The sequence below is a fragment of the Zonotrichia leucophrys genome, chromosome Z, assembly GCF_028769735.1.
Source record: "Zonotrichia leucophrys gambelii isolate GWCS_2022_RI chromosome Z, RI_Zleu_2.0, whole genome shotgun sequence".
NCBI lineage: Eukaryota > Metazoa > Chordata > Aves > Passeriformes > Passerellidae > Zonotrichia > Zonotrichia leucophrys.
Window position 1 is genome coordinate 67,369,713 of NC_088200.1, and position 7,367 is coordinate 67,377,079.

Below are 7,367 nucleotides of genomic sequence, written 5' to 3' on the forward strand. Positions count from 1 at the left end.
TTTAATTTTATTTTGTAATTTATTTTTCATTAAGAGCCAAAATTGTATTTTATTGTTTGGATTATATGCTCATATGTATGCTTCAATCTTTGTCATTATTACTGTTCATGCACTTAAGTTTTGTGTTAGAAAATCTGAACTTGGCCTACAAATGCACACTGTGTAACAGGTCATAAGTTTCCACTCCACCAGGGTATGTTACTGATTATTTCAGACTCATAAAGTTTTTTCTTTGTTTTTGTTTGAGCTGAGAAGTACGTCACTTGACCATTCTCTTATGAGAACACATCCTTCTTTGTAGTACTTGACCAAATCTGTTGCTTGTACGTGTGGTATGCGTATTTCTTGCACACCTGGTGAGTTTTATTCTTGGAGGTTTTTCATCTCTACAGTGTTTGTATGATCTGAACTCCATCACAAGAAAGTGTGAATATTATGGACTTACAATGATTGAATATATAAAAGCTGTTTATTTGCTGAAATGATTAGCAAGACACTAGCTTTTCAGCAATTGAAGTGCTTGATTTTAATGCGGAAGAAGGTTTTCTTCTGGTAAAGCAGTTGGCACTAATGTAGATATGCCAATATGATTTGCATTTATATAATTTTTCTTCCTGTCTACAGTAAAGAAGTAAACAATGGCTGGATATCTAAAACTGAAATACATCCCTGTTTAAATGTAAGAAAAAATAAAGATAGTTTTTTAAAATTTGCCTTTTTCCCCCCTTTTCTACAGTCTTAGATGAACTAATGTTTTAGGATATGCTGAACAAATCTTATCTCTTTTGATGCGAATGAATTTGAAAGCATGATTCTCATAATGCCTGACTTAGAGTTGTGTTTGCTTACTTAACAGATGTTACTGGTATGTGCTTTAATGGACCTGATAACAGCAACGGAGTGAGGAGACCTCAGTGCACACATTTGAAATCTACTCATGGATTAAAGTTTCTGCTGTCTGTGCCACCTTAAAAAAGACCTGAAGAGGTCTAGGAAATGTATGAAAAGGACATGTTTAAGGTTAGAAGAGGCCCTTAAATAACATCTAGTCCAAACACAAAACTCTACTACCCCCTCCAGTGTAAGTGTGGAAATGTTTCACAGGTTGCTCAAAGCCTCCTCCAGTCTGACTCTGAGTGTTCCTGAGGACTGAGTTTCCACAACTTTTTCAGGCAATTGACTCCAGTTGCTTGTCTGACCACCTCCGTGGAAAAAAAGGTCTTTCTTACATCCAGTCTAAATCTGCCTTCTTTCAGTTTAATCTGTAATTTCTTGTTCTGTCACAGGCCTTGGTAAATGTGTCTGTGTTTTATGTTGCAAGTTTTGAAAGCCCACAATTTGGTATTGCCAGAATTGTCTTTTCTCCAGGCTGAAAAAACCCAATACTCAGTCTTTCCTTATAGGAGGGGTATTCTCATCCTCTGTTGTTTTTTCTTGCCTTCTCTGGACCTTCTCTAACAGGTTGCAAGTGTTTCTCCTGCTAGGGACACCAGAGCTGACATAGCACTGCAGTGGGATCTCGCCAGAGCAAAGCAGAGACGCAAAATCCCCTCCCTCACCCTGCTGCCCATGCTGCTTTGGATGCAGCCCAGGACACAGTTGGCTTTCCGGCTGAGTGCACATTGCTATGTCATGTCTAATTTTTCATTCATCGGTATCCCCAAGTGCTTCTCTGGTCCCAAACCCTTCATCCACTAGTCTGTACTTAGAGTGATGGTTGCCCTGGGCCAATTGCAGGATGCTGAACTTGTCCTTGCTGTCCTTCAGGAAGTTTGCATGTGTGCACTCCAAAAGCTTGTCAAGATCCTAAAGTACATAGAAGGTTGCTTTTGTTAGAGGTCCATTCCTAGGTCTGTTGTTTGCAACTAAAGATAGTCTGATGGGTGAAGATTAGTGACTGTCTTTGTTGCAGCTGATTATGAAGATGTTAAGTTTAAGATACTTGGCACTATGAAAAAAAAAAAAATACCAGCAGAGCTACTACCAGGAAAGACGAGGCTTTTGGCTTTCAAGGGTGTTTGGGTCCCCAGTGGACTTGTGTACTAAGAAAGGCTGCTGAGTGATGTGGTGGTTGGAGGCTGTCTTGCGCACAGAGATCACAAAATTATAGAGCGTTTGGTTCTCAGAGAAGTGAGGAGGCAGATCAGCAGAACTGCCATCTTGAATTTCTGGAAGATAGACTCTGGCCTTTCAGCTTTGTATCAGAGCAGACTTGGTATAATGTGAAATATTCCTTTGGTCAGTTTGGGTCAGTTGTCTGTTTCATGTCCCCTTCCCGGGTTTGCCCAGCCCCACCCTGCTGGTGGTGGAGGTGCAGAATCTTGGGGAGACAGTGCTGATGCTGGGCCAGGGCTGCTCAGAGGTAGCCAAAGCACCACTCTGTTACCAGCACCTCACCAGTCACTAACAGCATAGCAAGGTGAGGGCTGCCATGGGGAAAAGAACCCGTCCCAGCCAGACCTAATACAAGTAAACGTGATAGTCATCTACAAGAAGGCTGGAAGGAAGATCCAGGGAACCAACATGACCTGTTGGGGAAGGTCATGGAGCAAGTAGTTTTGATTGCAATCACGTGGCAATCACATACAGGATGAGCATGGGATTAGGCCCAGCCAACACAGGTTTACAAAAGACAAGTACTGCTAAGCGCACATGGTCTCCTTTTTTGACAAGGTGATGTTAGTGGATGAGGGAAAGACTAGATGTTGTCTGCCTGGGCTTTAGTGAAGCCTTCGACACGATTTCCCCCAGTGTTCTGCTGGAGAAACTGGCTGCTTATGGCTTGGAATGGTGCACTCCTCACTGGGTAAAAAAACTGTGTGAGGAGAGAGTGGAGGTGGATGGGGTTACATTCAGCTGACAGCTGCTCTTACCTGTGATCTGGACCAGGGCATTGAGTGTAGCCACAGTAAGTTTACAAACAACACTACGTTAGGCAGAAATGTGTATCTGCTGTAGTGTAGGAAAGTCCTGCAGAGACTTAGGCTGGATCAGTGGGCTGAAATTGAACAAAAACCTTAAGGCTGAGTGCTGAGTCCTGCCATTACAATAATCCCATGCAGAGCTACATGCTGTTTAAAGAATGGCTGGAAAGGTGCTCGGCAGCTAAGGACCTGAGGGTACTCGTCAACAGCAGCTGAACAGAAGCCAGCTGTACCCTGAAGAAGGCATCGTGGCATCTACCAAGAATGGTGGGGCCAGTAGGAGCAGGGACAATCCCAGCAGGATGGCCCCCCTATACTTGGTGCTGGTGAGGCCACACCTCAGATCCTGTGTCCATTTCTGGGCCTCAGTTCAGAAAAGACATTGAAGTGCTGGCAGCAGTCAGAGAAGGGAAGTAGAGCTGGGGAGGGGTCTGGAGCACAAGTCTTGTGCAGAGTGGCTGAGGGAGCTGGGGGTGTTCACCCTGGAAAACAAGGCTTAGGGGGGACTTTGAGGGTGTAGCCCAGGGCGAAGTCAATGTATTCTCTGAAGAAACAAGTGACAGTACAAGAGGAAATGGCCTGATGCAGTACCAGGAGAGATTTAGATTGGATACTGGGGAAAGATTGCTTCTTCAAATGGGTTCTCAATCATTGGAACAGGCTGCCCAGGGAAATGGTGTTCACCATCCCTGGAGGTACTTAAAACACGTAGATGTGGTGCTTTGGTACCTGGTTTAATGGTGGGCTTGGCAGTGCTGAGAGTAGTTGGGTGCAATGACCCTGAAGGGCTTCTGCAACAGAATTCTGTATTAATGGTAGGAATGTGCTATTATACCATATTTCAAATGCACGAAGTGCTGGCATTGACTGTCCATTGCTTGGACATGAAGAGCCAGTTGCCTTTCTCTGGTTCAGTTTGAGACAGCATAGCTGCAAATATTTATCTGGTTTTTGAGGCAGTTGTCCGTGGGTGACTATGTAAACCCGCACTTGCTTTGACCTGCTGACAGCATGGTCTTAAATGAGTCTTAAATTCATCACACATTAATTTATAATTTTCTATATTGTTCCTTTCTTGCATTGGCTAGCGAGTTTGTTGTGGCACACCTAAACAAAACAGAAAGAGTTCTTCACTGCTTCAAAGATACAAATCTTGAGACTTCAATAGTAGTCCTTCTTTTTTTGCTTTTGTGAATTGAACTTGGTTATGAACTTGGGTATCCACTTCAATTTGAATTAATTTTTGTGGGGTAGGTCCGTTTGTTTCATCAGCTGAGAATGTATGCTGGCCACATTATCTGCCATAGGGGGTTGTCCTGAGGATCCCTGCTAGGAGTTTGTTTTCCACATTAATGCCCTCTTTCTATGAACAAGAGAGACTGAAGATAAAGTTCTTTAGAGCTCCCAGAAATTAGGTGGGTAGTAAGTATACATAAATTATGACAATTTGATTGATAAACCTTAGTGCATGGACTAAAATCACAGCTGGATATTACAATCTAAATTTGCTGAGGTAAATTGAACTGTTTCTTACATGGAGGACAAATGAATATATTTCAATATTTATTTTCTTAAAGGAAGAAATTGTATTCTATAATATGGTTGTGATGTGCCATTTTATTAAACAGTTACAGAAAACTACCTTTTCTGGAAAAGACAAGGTAAACTTTAGTATTCTTAGGAATACTCACATATTGCAGATGAAATGAGCCCACTGTATCAATGACCAATACAGAGAATTTCGGTATCTTTTAATTCTGCCCCCCAGTTAAGCATCAGTTTTGTGTAGTGCATTATTAAAAAGGTTCCTGCTATGATGAATAGGAAACTTGTCAGCTCTGCCCATGTTCTTGATTGCTTGGAGCATCAGGATTGTCTCCATCTGTAGTTTCTTTGCAGGAAGCTCCATGTCCATTTTGGAAGGGTGGTTTACTTCAGAAGCGAGCACAGGTGCTGTAAATGCACTTGGTCCATATGAACTGCACTATGTGGCAAAACACTGAAAGTGAGCAAATGAGGGAGGGCACTGTTTGAAGCTCTGTGTGCTGTTGATACCTTCTCTTCACTGAGGAGACCTCGGCATTGTGGATGGCCTGGCATGTTCTGATACATGAGGTGAGTGGAAACACTGGTGTCAGTTTGTGCATTAAATCTTAGTAAAGGTGAATTTGTTTCTTAAGTGGTTTTTTTGTTAGGATTTTTGTTTGCCTATTTGTTTTTGCTATAAAATAAATATAAATAAAAGTTCTACTGATTGCTCCTCTCACCGCAGTGGATATTCTTGCTCACTGCTGGGGTTTGTGCACCCATGTTGTAGCCCAGGGCTCAGAAAGCTGTAGGATGGTACAATTGGCTTGTCCTCTGCAGAGAACCATATTTACAAGGCTAGTTTTCAACACCTGGCTCAGTACAAATGGTCTCCACAGCTCTTGGTCACGTTTCTAACTAATGGTTTCTTTTGCTAGGTTTTGGTAGGAAGTGTGTTTCCACCTTTCTGCCATAGTTGAACTCATGCCCCCACTTTGGTTTGATTCAATATAACTTAACACAAACTTGGAAAGCTCTCAGATCCAAGGTCTGTGATTCAGCCATAAAATGACAAGACAACTGGAAAGAGTTTGTTATTCGTGTGGTTTGTTTCCAGATGTCTGGCACCCCAGGGTGCCTTCTGGGGCTCAATACAGTCCTATGTGTGCTGGAGTCCTAGCCTTCTGCCTGCACTGTCAGGGAGGGATATCTGGGAGTTGTGACCTGAGCATAGCCAGAGCAGGCAGTTTCACCAGAGCGGACAAACATGTAAAACTGTGCAGTCCAAAGGAATGCAGGGCAGCCCCAGGGGCCTGCAGAACTGCTGTGTGTGACTTCAGCAGGGTGTGAGGACATAAAGGCTGCACTTGCCCATCTGAAAACAGTCAAGGCCACAGAAGGAACTTGCTCTAAGATGGATCACCCGAGCAGGAACTTGAGATAAGCACTGACAAGAGAAATTTACAACAGGAAGATGCTAATTCCTAGCCTGATGGAGGTGAGATTTGGTTAACTCAACCTAGTGAACGCATCCAGACAAATCCCACTCTGGCAAACTGTGGAAAAGGAAGCAACTGCTCATACACATGCAGGAACACCAGGAACACCAAAAACCAACCTGAGGATACCTGGAGCTTGGACTGTGCAAAAGTGGTTTTCCCAGAAGAATGACTCCAGGATGCCCCCACTGCAAGGCCCAGGGTGAAGAAGCCCCATGGGACACTGCTGGAACCATGGGTAGTGACTGTTTGCTGCTTGATATCTGTTAAAAAATTTACAGTCTAAAACAACTTATTACTGACTTTGACATACGGTCTCATTAGCACCTTAATCAGGAGAGAAGCATCTCTCACTGTTTGGATTTATAATGGCAAGAAGCTATTGTGTGCCTGGTGTCCAGCTGTTTTTGGGAAGGTGTGCTATGGCTTGGTGAAGGAGCAGAGGCAGCAGAAGCAGCCTGCTGGAGGTCAGGTTGGGCCTGGCTGCACTGTGGGGGTACAAGGGAGGGGGCATGAGGCTTTTTGGCAGCTGCCCCTCCCAGCTCTTCTGTGTTTCTCTGGGGGCAGTTTTCCTTCAAAGCCAAGCCCGCAAAAATGCAGCTGTTGGTCTCCTCTGGCAGATGACTGTTTTCTTGCGCCTTCTGAGCAGGTGGGGATCATCTCTCTTGAAATGAGTTGCAGGACAAGAGTAACTAAAATCTGCGAAAGCAGTACAAGCTAGTTGCCAGCCTTTGGAGACACCAGGAAAGGAGAACAGAGCCTTATGCTGGTGAAAGACCAATGTGTGTCTTGAAGAGGCTTAATGGGCATTTGAAATCTAAAGCTTAGGCTGACCTAAAGGTTGTGCTGGGTTTCTGTTAAGTAGTGAACACCCTTAAGAAGAAAGGGAAGAGAGGAAGAATTTAATCTCTGAAGATTTCCTGCCCTCCTCCTCCTCTCCTTCAATGCCAAGGCTTACCTTACTGTAAGGTGAATTTCTTGTGCCAGAATCATTCTGAGTCAGTTTGTGTGCAGAGGAAGTGATGCAGATTGCCAGTTAGCTGGGCTTTGCTGATACCCTGCAGTACTCTTCAGCTCAATATCTTGGGAAGGAAGGGCAGTGTCTGTCTGTCTGCTGAGAAATTGTGGGTGGCCAAGCCAACAGGAGGCAGCTGGGACAGGTTTGTACCTGTATTTGTATTGAAACAGGAGGTAGTACAGGAACTGTACAAAAATTATGGTTACCGCTGAGAACTACTGCAGAAGATTGCTTAATGTAATTGCTTTAATAAGGTTCTTTTGTCAACCATGGCTTGCTATAGGAGATACTGAAGAAGATGGTTTTGGGAAAATATTTCTGCTCTGGTCTGTCTTTCATGCCTGCTTGGAAATTATTTTAATCCTTTGTAGATGCTAAACATCTAAAGGTGTTCTGTTT